The sequence below is a fragment of the Pinus tabuliformis genome, chromosome 6 (genome assembly GCF_031772625.1).
Source record: "Pinus tabuliformis cultivar Carrire ecotype Pingquan chromosome 6, CPIR1, whole genome shotgun sequence".
In the NCBI taxonomy this organism is placed as follows: Eukaryota; Viridiplantae; Streptophyta; class Pinopsida; order Pinales; family Pinaceae; genus Pinus; species Pinus tabuliformis.
Window position 1 is genome coordinate 357,596,506 of NC_142292.1, and position 15,939 is coordinate 357,612,444.

Genomic DNA, 15,939 nt, shown 5'->3' on the forward strand with positions numbered 1-15,939 from the left:
TATATGGACCAGAAGGTCAGAACTGATCGACAGTGTGGTAGAGAAGGCACAAATAGGTTATGCAAAGGATTGTCAGACCTAGGTTATATCAGAAAACACCTCTATTAAAGTGGCGCAACTCCTTCAACGTAGAGCTCAAGCGCAGAATTTCAGGGAATTAACTGCAGACTACAGAGTTTTTGTAAAGGAAATGCTTCTGACATAGAGTAGAAATGGAAAAACTGACATGCACAGAGAGGCCACAAACCCTGTGGCTTAAATATTAGCAGGATAGGAAATCACCTGCTTTGATACCATGTTAAATACACGCATGGCAGCAACAGAATATTAAAGATAAGTAGGAGAGTACATCTATTATTTGACAATGATATACATTTATAGTACATTCGTGTGACTGTTGGGTTTCACATTCCAAGGTCTCTTGGACTCTCATGGCTATTCACATTCTACGCCAACCCATAGAGGATTAGGTGTCCAACAGAGTTCAAGTCCTTTCATCAATAAGCTTTGAGGAAAAAACTTTTTGAAGGCGAAGACAATATTATGAACATAAATTATGTAAAAATAAATAAAAATAGATAATAAATAATAAGTAAATTAACTAATAATTAGTTAGTTAATTATGAAAAGACATGTCTTAAAAACATGCATGTTCATGAAAAGGTACTTATCTGGTTATATATACAGGACCCTCATTCTCATTTTTAATTATCTTACATCAATTCTTATACAATATACAATTTACAATTACTATTCTACGATGGATGTCTTTGTCTATAGAGTATTTAAATATTTCTGTTGCTTATACGAATTTTGGTCGTTACATGGTGTCCCTCATCTCTGGTCGTATTGAAAAAATTCAAATGAAGTTTGTAAGGTGACATGTAACAAGTAACATATTAGAAAAATATGTTTTTTTAAAGACTGTTATAAATATGTTGGTATTTTTTTTATGGTTTACATTTAATTGACTTGCATAAACCCTATATCCCTAGCTAAGTCACGCATAATCAAATAAATTAGCATAATTGAATAAATTTGCAAGAAGGGACTTGTTCCTCCTACGGGGCAAAAACTACAGTTGCTATAGGGCAGGAACTTGTTGCTCCTACAGGGCAAGGACTTGTGTAAAAGGAGATGTGGAAATCGTGAACTCTGAGAAGCGGGGGCTTGAAGAAATGATTCAACATCACTGTGGATCTTTTAATTAATACCAAATCCAGCTCTTTTAATTAATTCCAAACCAGGACTCATCAGAATCGATTCCATATGTTCATGATGCTTTTGATTTTATACTGAATTATTGAAGAAATGATTCAACATCACTATGGCTCTTTTAATTAATTCCAAACCCAGGCTCATCTGAATTGATTCCACACGTTCATGATGGTTTTGATTTTATATTGAATTCCATGTGATTCCATGATGCTTTTCATTTTATATTGAATTCGATGTGAATCTAAGCACAAACTCTCTTGAATCACTAGATTCCATGAGTTCATGACACCTTTGATTTTATACACGCTCACTTGCAAATTCATAGCACCATTTCTCTTCAATAAGATCACTAGAAACCTTAGAAAACATCTCTCAGTGTTACATGTCAATGTTATTGTACACCTTGTGTTGGTTATCAAAGTTCTACGAAGTCCTGAGATTGAAATATTTTCGTTCCAACGGTATTACAGCTGCATCCTAAGCTTTTAGACTTCAGACTCAAAGGGACAGTGAGTAAATTTGTAGCTTATTTGGTTAGTATTGGAGAAACCCAGAACTGTTGAATCTGCGGCCTGCAATTAGGAGCAACCCTCTCCAAAAAAAGGAAAAAAAGGTATTGTAGTATAGTTAAAAAAGAAACAGAATTGAACACATAGGGAAACTAGATTTCTATGCTTTTTTTATCATACCTGAATGATTTTAAGAAGAGATGAATGTAGTTATTGTGTAAAAGTAAATTTATTGCCTGAGAAAACTGCATTTTATCGTTGGGAAAGTAGAAAGAACTAGAGCACTATGATCAAGTTGAACTTCATCAAACCACTAATGTCAATCAATAATTGGGAGAAGGACAAGATGATAAGAGCTACCCCCTCCCATTACTGGTCACCAAGCTGAGGAACTTGTTCATCCTTCTGTAGGCAATAGTAAATATTTAATAAAATCCACTTCATTTGGATGCGGGAGGTGCTTATAAACCAAAGAAGCTGCACCTCGATGCCCAATGGCTTCCCTCTAGGTTTAGCAATTTCCTGTACAGAATTAGGTCAAGGTACGCTTAAATTAACCTTTCAATTATTCAAGACATCAATAAATTTGTTTTAATTAATTAAAACTAGTTTCATTGAAATTGTGGCACCAACCATTTGATTTCTCATGCCTCCCACTTTCTTGAGTCTACTTTTCTTTTCATCTTCATGCCAATGTCATGCTAATAAGACATTCTTTCAGATGAGATGGGAATCGACATCACCGCATATTTGTTTCTAGGTTAAATTTCTATTTACTACATGCCATCTACGTAGATCTACAAAACTGAATCTGAATCGACATCCATTGCTTATGGTCAGCTATGTCTCCTTGGATTGCCAAAATGGGATCTACGATGAACCTTATATGGCCTCTTCTGGCTGCAATAATTTGCATCATAAAAGCATTATGATTTGCAATCCTAGAGCCATAGATTATGATAATAATTCATCATCAAATAAGGTATGGTAAAAGTATCCATGCCTAGGCTAATTCTGTCCCTTGCCTATGCTCCTCTGCCTCTGCTCCTCTTTAGGATGTTTAGGCACTGGTTTCCTGCAGGCAACTCTACCCTTATTTCGCTGAAGAGTCTTATGTAATCATAGTTTTTTTGTTTTATATAGCATTGTTAACAAAAAGCACTGTTAGCCAAATCTTCCTCTCTTTGCTGTTTTGAAGAGTACACTAATAAAATTTTACACTGCGATCAATGACACTTAAGAAGATACTGCCAAAGAGAAAAAAAATTGATGTACAATGTGCATGGGACCATTGATGACATCGACCTAAAGCTTTTCTGTGATGGATCATAATTTGTATGCATAAAGACATACACATATAGCTAGATAGACAGATAGTTCAAACAAAAAGTGCCTTAATGTATTTTGTAAAGCTTAAAGCAAGTTTTTCCATCATGAAAAAACAACCCTTCTTCCTAAAGCCATGTGTTTCTAAGATTTTCATTTCTTTTTAAGTTTCTATAATATATCACAAATAATTTGATTGAAGCTTTTCGCTTGGATTCAAACTAAAATTTGTATATATGGATAGCAATCCTCCGACTGCCCATCCCTTTAATATAAAATTATGCACCAGCTTTATTTGTTCCTGAAAAGCTTTACTAGGCTTCTCCCAGGTCATGGACCGGAGATTTCAATGCATTCTAAGGAAGATAAGGACCCACACCTTATTTAGGAGGAGAACCAACGTAAATGCCACCATGAGAGAAGTTGGCAATTGAAATAGGCTATTAAGGTGTTTTCTATAATGAATGTTCAAGTTATTGAAAACCCTCCAGTATGACCACTACGGTAATACTACGATGCTACTGTATCCATCCCCAAAATTTTCTACGGGAAGAATTGCGAGGTATTTCAACTGACCATTGCGCCAAGCATGGGTAGTGTAACTTAAGGGAGAGCGGGCCAAACAAATTCAGCCTCATACAGAGAGGGCACATGTGGTGAGGACGACAAAAATTCAGGACAACCAACAACACTGCCCCAAGCAACATAATGGAAACACGGGAGGAAATGCTTCAGATGAAGAAAATGCCTCAGGTACCCCAATTTTTTACCTACTTAGCTAAATTTTAAACTTCAAATTTTCAATATGATATCTCTATTTTAGTATTTTAGTCTACTGCAACATGGTTATTGAAGACGAAAGAAACTGTAAATATAACAATTCTTTACACTTCCATAAGAGGTGTTTGAATGCTTACATATATATAAGAATAGGATTTGTCACACCCCACAACTCGTTGGGTCCAGGCATGGCATAACTACTTCAGATGAGACAACAACCTGCTCCCATTCTCCCACCTTTTCGACGATTGAGGTTGTGGCTCGTGGCATTTTTATAGATCAGTGAGATTTTTTTTTTTTTATTGGTCATCGCAAAAATTCCTCTGCTTTAAATATATGCACTACCTCTACGTTTGTGGCTCTAGACCATACCTGCAAAAGGACACCCTATTGTCTCCCTCGAGTTCTCCTTTGTTCAGTGTGGTAGAGCTTCCACGAGTGGAAAAATATGCTCCTCATTTGAACTCATGCTCCTTTGAGGATGTGTTTAATCAATCTAGAGCTCCCGCTTTGAAAAGAAAGGCCTCACAACTACGCAACTTTTGTGGAGAAATCTAATTCCACCCTCGTTCTTTGAAATCCTCCAAAAGAGATCAATGCATATATCAATGACTAAAGAAAAATATTTTGATATATATAATCAATGTGCTATGGTTAAAAACTTCATTCATACCTACACAATAAGTTTTTGTTCTGAAGGTTGCTTTATTGTTTATTTTTAGAACTGTGAAGATTGTAGAAAGATCATGGATGAGACATGGTTTGGGGAAGAGTTGACATCTTTTAAAACCCATAGTTCAATAAATTCAATCCATCCCTGAGCTCAGTTTGGCTAATATTGCAAACCTCCCCCTTTACAGTGGGAAAAAGGAACATTCCAAGAAATCCAATACTTTGGGTAAAATCATGAAGTCTGATCTGAGTGAAGAGAAGGGAATTTTCACTTATACCAAAATATATGTTGAGCTTGACATTATCAAAGGCCTTCCAAACAAGATGATTCTACATTGTCAGTCTTTCAAGTGGGATAAGAAGTTATACTATGAGCGCTGTTTAGAGGCAGACCACTTGAAGGAAGCTTATCCAAAAAGGTAAGTATCAGGAGGAAATTTGCGATCTATCAAAATAGGTGATCACTCGGCCTTTTTTTATTTTAAATGGGGGGCGACCCCTTGAAGAAGCGTGGATCATATAAGTCCCATAGGTGATCGCTCGGCCTTGTTAATTCAAAATCAGTTGATTCATGCCCATTAGACGACGAAGAAGAGATTGTTAACTGCACTCAAATGCAAAATCCTGCAGCTGGGCAACAGATAACTGAACTATAGCAAAGTTGGAAAAATAAGGAGTTTCTTGCACCATGATTCCACTTTCGAAACACATTTCTCATAGCTGGACTCTGAGAGAAACCTAATTCAAATAAGAGATAAGGAAATATTTGTTTTTTCAAATTATCCCTTCAGTTCTTGCCACCCAAGTCTCGTTGTGCAGCTTTGGGCCAAGTACCTGTAGCCCTTTTATCTATTTTAATAAAGAAAAATGCATTAATTTGTTGTTAATATACATCTATACATCCATTAAACGCCCTAATTGCCGACTGTAAGAATGAATTGAGGTTTTTAACCCACTTCCCAAGAAACAAAAAAATGTGGCTACTTCGTCATTCGAGAATTCTAAGAAACATCAAAAGCTGAGTTCATTAATTTTTCTCTACACACGGCAATTGCCAATAAGCACAAGAATCCATTAAAGTAAATGGGAATGAATGAATCAATGAAATAAATCAATCATACTGTCCTTTAAAGGAACCAGACACTCGTATGAAATCTCAAACTGAAATGGGTTGAGAAACGCAGCAGGATTGTCCAACACAGTCACATTGGTTATGTTCATTGCACTCATCCTCCCTCTTTTCTTTCAACACGCCACTCCGATTTATTGATTGAATGAACTAATAAGACAAAGCCCAAACTACGAATAGTTAACAATCGAATCCAAAATCACTGAAGCCTTGAGCGCGGTTCGAGTGGTCGTTTGGTTAAGATAATATTTGATTTGCCCTGCATTATTTTCACGAAAAACACGATAGCAGGGCTCGGTCTGATTCATATCCCTCTCATTGGTCCTGATCCATGATCCATATGTTTCGATACTCCACTTTTTTCTTTGAACACCCAGAGACATTTATCCAAGCCCCTAAAAAACAATTGAGGAATTGGCAATTAGAAATATTAAATATATTAAATATGTTTTATAAAAGATACGAGGTCCTGATGGAAGAAAAGGACCGTGGCCACCATTCTAAGGATCCACTTGCATGCATTACACGTGCATTACCCATTCTTCCCATATTACATGTTCTCACAACTCACTTATAAAATCAGTTCTCACGCGGAATCGCCTTATCCCTCAAAACACTGAACCGACTCCTTATTGTAATGAAGCCACCACCTTGTAAGTTTTGAATCCCCTACATAGTTGCGCTCACGCTCACGCACACTTATAGTAACATTCACTTTGCTTATGAATCTGCCTCTGCGGTGGTAGAAACAGAGTCTGTAACCTTAATCAACCTAGAGGAGCCCAAAAAATTCAAGAAAAATCCCACTCTGGGCCATGGCAGAGTGATTTCCCATGCAATAACAGAGGAAGAGGCAAGGGTTAAAGCGATATCCAAGATAGTCAAAGCGATGGTGGAAGGTTGTCGGAAGGGCGAGGACGTCGACCTGAACGCCCTCGAGGAAGTAACATGTCGACGCTACGAGCTATCGAGGGCGCTGAAGCTGGTGGAGATGATCGCAACTCTGCCCGATCGCGAGAGGGCAGTGGTGCTTCCCAAGCTCAAGGCCAATGGCTGTGATGTCGAAGTCGCATCGTTGTTCGCACATTGCCACCACTCGATTCATATTTCAAATATAGCACACAATCTTATACTGGCTACGAGCAACCCAACCTCCTATCCGATTCATTAATTTTGGTCTTAATGAAATTGCTAAATTGGGGGTTCTCAGAGCGTTATTTTTCCAGAATATGAATTGGTTTTCATTTAACATTGCCTCTGTACCCTGAAATTTTAGAATAGGTGGAATGAGATTCTAGCACGAGGAGGTTATAGTTTGCTTCTAAGTCACCTTGTTGGTGTTTAGGTACAATGAAATTCAGGAAAAAATTACCCTGGCCTTTCTTTCTCAATCCACGCAGGTTCAGGAATTAGTGTGCATTGGGGGAGGACAACCCGATGCTGGCAAAATCGTTGTTTTATCTGGTTTGGCTTTTGTTTTTTGCATAGAAATAATGAACAGTAAATATCTAAATTTTTTCCTACCAAGAAAAAGCACAATATAGCATAAACATTTTTGCAGATAGTAATTACTGAATAGCATAAGATTCCCATTAACAATTTTCCTCATTTGTCCGGCTAGAGAATAGTATTAAACCAGAGTATTGTCTTGCCAGAGAATAGCAAACCAGAGTATTATTACAAAATAGTAGCAATGTAGAGTAGGGGACAGATGTCTATGTCGTGCAGGGATCAGTAATTGATATCGCACCGGTCCTACCAAACCACCAGAGATTGAGACTTTTGCAATCAATATTTAAACAAAGATAAATAACATCAAGTATAAATAAGTATTCATTTATGTCTAAAATTTCCCAATACATTGACTGGGACCACGAGTGTCCATAAACAGTATCTTTATACTTAAGAGTGCAAACCATATTGACCCAACTAGAAAACAGATAAAACCATAAATGCTTCCAAAATGGTCTATTCTAGAAGTACAAAGTAGCAGTCACTTCAACCCCCATTCATCAGAACTGAAACTTTGTTCCCAAATAAATATCCATACCTGCACATAATAAAAGTGAATGTATGTCAGCCATAACTGTTGTGTTGTTCAACAACTAAACCCCCTATGTTCAATAAATGACCCCCATTCATCAGAACTGAAGCTTTGTTCCCAAATAAATATCCATACCTGCACATAATAAAAGTGAATGTATGTCAGCCATAACTGTTGTGTTGTTCAACAACTAAACCCCCTATGTTCAATAAATGACACCCAACTCAATAACATTTAAACCCACTTTGTTCAATAAATGACACCAACCAAATAACTACAATAAATGACACCCAACTCATTTTATTTCTCATTAAAACAAATTAAAGCACATGGATCAACAAATAACAAATTCCCAACCATTAGTTCACATCAAATTAAATCCAGACCACACATTCAAAATGAAGTCATTTCAATCCATGTCCACCAATTAAATTCAAGTGCCAAAAACTATAAAAGAAGTTCAACCACTGTTGAAGTTGCATGTTATGCTTTCAAACTATTCAGCAACCCTGAAGACAAAACATCACAAAACAGTTGCTAATATATCTAGGTTAGTTATATCAATTACAACACATTTTTTTTACAGTTATGTTTTCATTTATCAGAGTTCTTGCAGTTTCAGTTCTTATAGATTTAGTTTCACTTTCATGAAAATCAACATAACCTACAGTTCTATTTCACAATTCACCTATTTCTATATTCAGACTTACAGACGTATTGGTGTGCCCTGGCTATGAACCATCTCGATTAGTAGGAAGTCCTAAATATCTCAAGGGTTCGGGTTCTCATATCTCGCTTCGTGTCTTGCATTATCCTTGTTTGTAGGCGTTCTTCAAGTGTTGCTAGGAAGATATTCCAAGCTGTCTCCTGATATAGTCTTTCAAACTAGGAGAAATATGGGGTTGTAACGGACATCAAGGTCGGTCATATACCTTGTTAATCCAACAAGAGTATATCAGCGAGCTTAAGGTGGTGGAAAGGAAGGGATCAGAGTGCCTTAGCGAGCCGAACTGTAATAATCAGAGAATGAGGGGCAATGCCATATAAATCTGTTAAAATTGGCAACCAGGGCAAAACTTCATGTGGGTCATCTTATTCATGGCTAATAATATTTTTATTAGATTCCTCTCGTCAAGAGGTGTAGGATTGATATAAAGATCATCCAATTCCGATAAGTATTCATGGAGATATGAATTTATTTTGATTATGGAATTATTATCAAGCCGACCTACAACTCATGTAGGCTTAGAAGCCCAACATTCGCATCTATTCACCCACCAACGTTGTGTATAAATATAAGAGGACTTTTCCTCATTTGGACTCACTCATCTCATCACATCTCTCTCTCTCTCTACTGCGCAGATATGAGTCTCTTCTCTACTGCGCTGAAATGGGTCTCTCTCTCTCACACATGTGAAGCCGGAAGCTGTTGAATTTGAAGCTGCAACTGCAGAAGTAAAGATTGACTTGCGTGGCCTAGAAGATCTCCTCTTTGGAACTGCGCTGTAGGTTCATCTAAACCTCCTTTGAAAGCCGCAACTTTTGGTGGTGGAATGAAGTCAATCCGACGAATAGTTTGCAAGATATTGACTGCCCTAGTTTGAAGCCGGAAACTGCTGAAACTGAAGCTGCAACTGCAGAAGTAAAGATTGACTTGCGTGGCCTAGAAGATCTCCTATTTGGAACTGCGCTGTAGGTTCATCTGAACCTCCTTTGAAAGCTGCAACTTTTGGTGGTGGAATGAAGTCAATCCGACTGTCGGTTTGTGAGATATGGTCTGCCCTATTTTGATAATGAAGCCGCTAATGCTGATGCTACTGATCTAGGGTTTGCTACTACTAATATGAATCAGATTTATTGTACTATTTCTCTCTGCTGAATTATTGAAGATAAAAGAAGATTTGATCAAAGGGTTCCCCACACATTGTGGGGTTTGTCCCTGGCTAGTCGCCACATCTTGTGTCTCTTGTCTTGGCTTGTTTTCTGTCGATCGTTTAATGTTTTATCTGCACTTTACTTTATGTACATGTGATTGCTAATCAGTGGAATATAATAAGAAAAAGAAGTAAACTGTTATAAGCATAGAACATACCATAATTTAACATGGTACCGGAGCTGAGGTGAAGACAAAGCCCGAGCAAGAGCAAGAGCAATCATTGAAGAGAAGATTGGCAAGGCTATCCTAAAAGAACTATGGGGTCCTCAACACTCTTTCCTGCCGAAGACAAGCTCCGTGAGACTATCACGGATGGAAGATGTCTATCGATCTAACCCTTGAAGATCAAGGAGTGCTGGACCATGTAAGAGGCAATATTGTTGAGCCTTCATCAAATGCATCTGTTGCTGCCTGGAACAAATGGAAAAATGGAGAAGTCAAAACAAAGAAGATCATCCGGGACTCTATCGACAAGCGCTTGGTGGCCTACATCTCTGATCTAGACACCTCCAAGGAAATCTACGACAGACTGGTGAGTTTATTTAAAGTTAATGATGCAAATCAAGTTTTGTTTCTTAGAAATAAGTTGAGGGAAATCAAGAAGGGTAAAGATGAAAGTATGCAAGCATACTTCTTAAGAATCACCGAGATCAAGAACAATCTCCTATCTATTGGGGAAACCATTACTGACAGAGAAATGGCACTCACAACTCTCGGAGGATTACCATCTGAATGGTATGTGTTCAGGACTACTCTTCTGAACAATAATGTAATTCCTAGTTTCGAGGAATTAATGGCTAGATGCATTCAAGAACAAACAAGGGTAGAAGAGCAGGAAATGCCCTTGCCTAAAGGTCCTCCTGCTGCTTTTTCTTCTCATGCTAAGAAAAGAAATAATTATGGGTCTAAATCGAAAAGAAAGGCTGGATTTAAGGGTGGAAGAAAATGACGATGTTTCATTTGCAATAAAGCAGGTCACTATGCAAGGGAATGCCATGATAGAAAGGACTCTCATCGTGACGATGATCAAAATCCCTCTCATGGTAATCGAAGGAATGGAAAATTCAACAACAAAGGAAAAAGGAATGCAGGAAATCAAGGAATAGGGCAACCATTCAAGAAGGCTACAAATTCCAGGTATGAATCTAACATTGTTGACGATAAGCAGGCTGAATATTATCTACCAGCTGCTCTATCTACCTCCGCTCCTTCGGACTTAATGGGAATTTGGCTCATTGATAGTGGTGCCTCAAGACACTTCACTGGTTACAAAGAAGTACTCTATGATCTGGTAGAGAAAGAAACTAACCTGGAAATTGTCCTTGGAGATGACATGAAATACCCAGTGAAAGGTGTAGGCAATGTTTCTCTTAAACTGAATCAAGGTAATACGATTCACTTACAAGATGTATTATATGTACCTGATCTCAAAAAGAACCTGGTATCCATCTCGGCAATGGAAGACAAAGGCTATAAGGTAACCTTCAGCGATGGTAAGGTACGCATATGGAAAAATAATGTTAAAAATGCTTTCACTCTTGGGTTTCGAGTTGATTCTTTATATCAAGTCGGTGGAAGTCCGCTAGGTGTCATGTCTTGTGACACAACGCTTCAGTCCGAACTTTGGCATCGAAGGTTTGCCCACCTTCATTACAAAGCTCTACCCGATGTAAGACAGATGGTAACAGGGATGCCTGAATTCCAAGTAGAGAAAGAAGGTGTATGTCCGGGATGTGCCGAAGGAAAGCTCAAAAGGGGACCATTCCCTTCAAGTCAAAGCAAGACCTTTGATATATTACAACTAGTTCACTCAGACATATCAGGTATGATGCTTGTGAACTCCTTGGGAGGATACTCATATTATCTTACTTTTACAGATGACCATTCTCGAAAGACCTGGATATACTTCTTGAAAAAGAAGGATGAAGTGTTCCCTTGGTTCCGACACTTCAAAGCCCTAATCGAGAATCAAACCGAAAAGAAGATCAAGATCTTAAGAACTGACAATGGGACTGAATATGAATCTAATGAGTTCCATGATTTTTGTAAAGAGGCTGGCATCAAGAGGGAGACTACTACACCATATACTCCTGAACAAAATGGTGTGGCAGAAAGGAAGAACCGCACAATTATGGAAGCTGTCCGGGCCATGCTACATGATCAAAGTCTTCCTAAGTTTCTATGGGCTGAAGCTGCAAACACTGCCGTATATGTACAAAATCGATGCCCTCATCAAGCATTGGGTTCCAAGACTCCTGAAGAAAAATTCACCGGTAAGAAACTTGATGTTTCTCATTTTAAAATTTTTGGAAGCCCTGTATACTTTCATGTGCCGAAAGAGAAAATAAATAAATTGGGAGCATATGGAAAGAAGGGAATTTTCGTGGGCTATGGTGAAAATACTAAAGGCTATAAAATCTATGTAGCCGGTCAAAGGGAAGTCATAATCAGTCATGATGTCACCTTTGACGAAGATATGGCTCTCAGCAAGGTGATCAATCTTCCGACTTTGAGGAGCTCTCAAGAAGCCGACAGCAGGGAACCGAAAGAAAGGATGATGAATCAATGCCTGATGTAGAAGAACCCATGGATCCAATTGATCCTCCTCCATATGAGCCTTCCTCTTCTAGGAAGAGGCCTTGATGGCTTAAGGGGTTACTTGATGATGCTGAAGGACATGCTGCACCCCGAGGAACCTTTCGTGAAAGTAAGAAACCTAATAGGTATCAAGGATACCTGACCATCATGAGCACGATCATACAAAATGAGCCTTCGTCATTCTCAGATGCCGTCAAGCATCAAGTATGGAAGGATGCTATGATCGAAGAATATGAGTCTATCATAAAGAATGATGTTTGGGAAGTATTTCTCAGACCCCAGGACAAGACTGTTGTTACTTCCAAATGACTTTACAAGATAAAGAATTCAGCAAATGGAAGCACGGAAAAGTATAAGGCTCGTTTTGTTGCTCGAGGTTTCTCCCAAAAGGAAGGTATAGACTATGATGAGATATTTGCACCTGTTGCCAGATATACGACCATTCGCTTGATCATAGCCCTTGCCGCTTCACAACGATGGAACCTACATCAGATGAATGTCAAGACTGCGTTCTTGCATGGCTCGATCAAAGAAGAGGTCTACGTGGAGCAACCCGAAGGATTTGAGATTTATGATCGAAAATCTCATGTATGCAGGTTGAAGAAAGCTCTCTATGGGCTGAAGCAAGCACCCCGAGCATGGTATGAGTGGATCGATAGCTACTTGATGAAGCTTGGATTCACTAGGAGTGAAGCCGATCCTAACCTTTACTTTAAGGTTGAAGATGACAAGCCTCTCATACTGGTGTTGTATGTGGATGACCTCTTTCTAACAGGTGCAGACCCTCTCATTCACAAATGTAAGAGTGAGCTGGCCTCTGAATTTGAAATGAAAGACCTAGGACTGATGCAGTACTTCCTAGGACTTGAAGTGTGGCAAAAGCCAGGAGAAATTTTCCTATCTCAAGGAAAATATGTGGTGAAGATATTGGAAAGATTTGGAATGGTGGACTGCAAGCCTGTAACTACTCCGATGGCGCTTGACTTCAAGAAGTTAAGCGGTAGTGCTGCTGGATCTGTTTTACGAAATGCTACCGAGTATCGGCAACTCGTCGGAGCATTAATGTTCTTAGTGAACTCCCGTCTAGATATATGCTTTGCAGTCAACACGTTGAGCCAGCATATGGTTGAACCCCACCACATACACTGGATTGGTGCCAAGAATCTGCTGAGATATCTTCGTGGCACTATCACTTATGGGTTAAGATACATTGCCAGAGATGTGAGACTATTTGGATACACAGATGCTGACTGGGTAGGAAATGTGGAGGACTGTAAGAGCACTTCCGGGTGTTGTTTCTCCTTGGGATCTGCTTTGATATCCTGGATGAGCAGGAAACAAAAGTCGGTGGCTTTGAGCACCGCCGAAGCAGAGTATATTGCTGCTAGCATGGATTCTTGTGAGGCAGTTTGGTTGCGAAAGCTCTTCAGTGAGTTGTTTGGATTCACATTGGATATCACTATGATCCTTTGTGACAACCAAAGTGGGATTCGTTTGTCAGAGAATCCCGTATTCCATGATCGCTCCAAGCATATTGATATCAGATACCATTATATTCGAGATATGGTGCAACGGGGAGCTATAAGGCTCCATCATATCGGTACAGATGAACAGGTCGCCGACATTCTGACAAAACCCCTTGGGAAAGTAAAATTTCTGACTTTTCATGAACAACTTGGAGTTGTTCAAAGACCCTCCAATGAGGGTCATGTATGATGCATTGAGCTCTGAAAGCTCCAGGGGGGTGCGGGGTGCTTCTTGGAGCAACATATGACCACAGGATTATTCACTATCCCCTGGTGGTATACATGTACACCCCGTGGCGACATTGTAGCAGGATTGATGTGTTCTCCTGTGAGGCCTGGATTGATGTGTTCTCCATGGCAGCTTGGATTGATGTGTTCTCCATGGCAATTGTAGCAGGATTGATGTGTTCTCCTGTGAGGACATGATTGATTAGTTCTCCTGTCGAGGCATCCTACCCATGTAGTCTGGGACTCATGGGAAGTACCTCTCATCTGATCAATGAGTAGGGAAATGAAGTTAGGGACCATAGTAGTACCGATGGACGCATCGTTGTAACTACCGTACTCCCTACGCTAGGATGACCTCCATTGATCTGGGATCAATGATACTGGTCTGGGACCAGTGGTAGGAGTTGTACCATACTATGACGCTGACTTCGGGTCGGTTGAGACTGGTCTGGGATCAGTGGTACATACTCTGAGACTGACTTTGAGTCAGTGGAGGATGATATTGGTCTGGGACCATTGGAGTTGTACTCACTATGACGCTGACTTTGGGTTGGTTGAGACTGGTTTGGGACCAGTGGTACATACTCTGAGACTGACTTTGAGTCAGTATGATACATCCTCGATCATTTCTTCTTCTTCATAATTCAGACAAAAGTAGAGTAGAACAGAACAATGCAAGACCAGAGCAGAACAGAACAAAACAATACAGATCAGTGCAAGGCAGAACAAGACAAAGCAGAACAAGACAAAGCAGAACAGGCAAAATAGAGCAGAGCAGGGCAAGGGTCAGGCTGTACAAGGCAGTGCATTTGATGGATGAATAGTAACGACCGATAGACAGATTGCAGATGAAGTTCTCCATGGTTGAGAGGGAGTGTTAAAATTGACAACCAGGGAAAAACGTCATGTGGGTCATCTTATTCATGGCTAATAATATTTTTATTAGATTCCTCTCGTCGAGAGGTGTAGGATTGATATAAAGATCATCCAATTCCGATAAGTATTCATGGAGATATGAATTTATTTTGATTATGGAATTATTATCAAGCCGACCTACAACTCATGTAGGCTCAGAAGCCCAACAGTCGCATCTATTCACCCACCAACGTTGTGTATAAATATAAGAGGACTTTTCCTCATTTGGACTCACTCATCTCATCACATCTCTCTCTCTCTACTGCGCAGATATGAGTCTCTTCTCTATTGCGCTGAAATGGGTCTCTCTCTCTCACACATGTGAAGCCGGAAGCTGTTGAATTTGACGCTGCAACTGCAGAAGTAAAGATTGACTTGCGTGGCCTAGAAGATCTCCTCTTTGGAACTGCGCTGTAGGTTCATCTAAACCTCCTTTGAAAGCCGCAACTTTTGGTGGTGGAATGAAGTCAATCTGACGAACGGTTTGCAAGATATCGACTGCCCTAGTTTGAAGCCGGAAACTGCTGAAACTGAAGCTGCAACTGCAGAAGTAAATATTGACTTGTGTGGCCTAGAAGATCTCCTCTTTGGAACTGCGCTGTAGGTTCATCTGAACCTCCTTTGAAAGCCGCAACTTTTGGTGGTGGAATGAAGTCAATCCGACTGTCGGTTTGTGAGATATGGTCTACCCTAGTTTGATAATGAAGCCGCTAATGCTGATGCTATTGATCTAGGGTTTGCTACTGCTGATATGAATCAGATTTATTGTACTATTTCTCTCTGCTGAATTATTGAAGATAAAAGAAAATTTGATCAAAGGGTTTCCCCACACATTGTGGGGTTTGTCCCTGGCTAGCCGCCACATTTTGTGTCTCTTGTCTTGGCTTGTTTTCTGTCGATCGTTTAATGTTCTATCTGCACTTTACTTTATGTACATGTGATTGCTAATCGGTGGAATATAATAAGAAAAAGAAGTAAACTGTTATAAGCATAGAACATACCATAATTTAACAAAATCAAATCAAATTAAAGCAACAATGAAATCAAATCAGGCATGT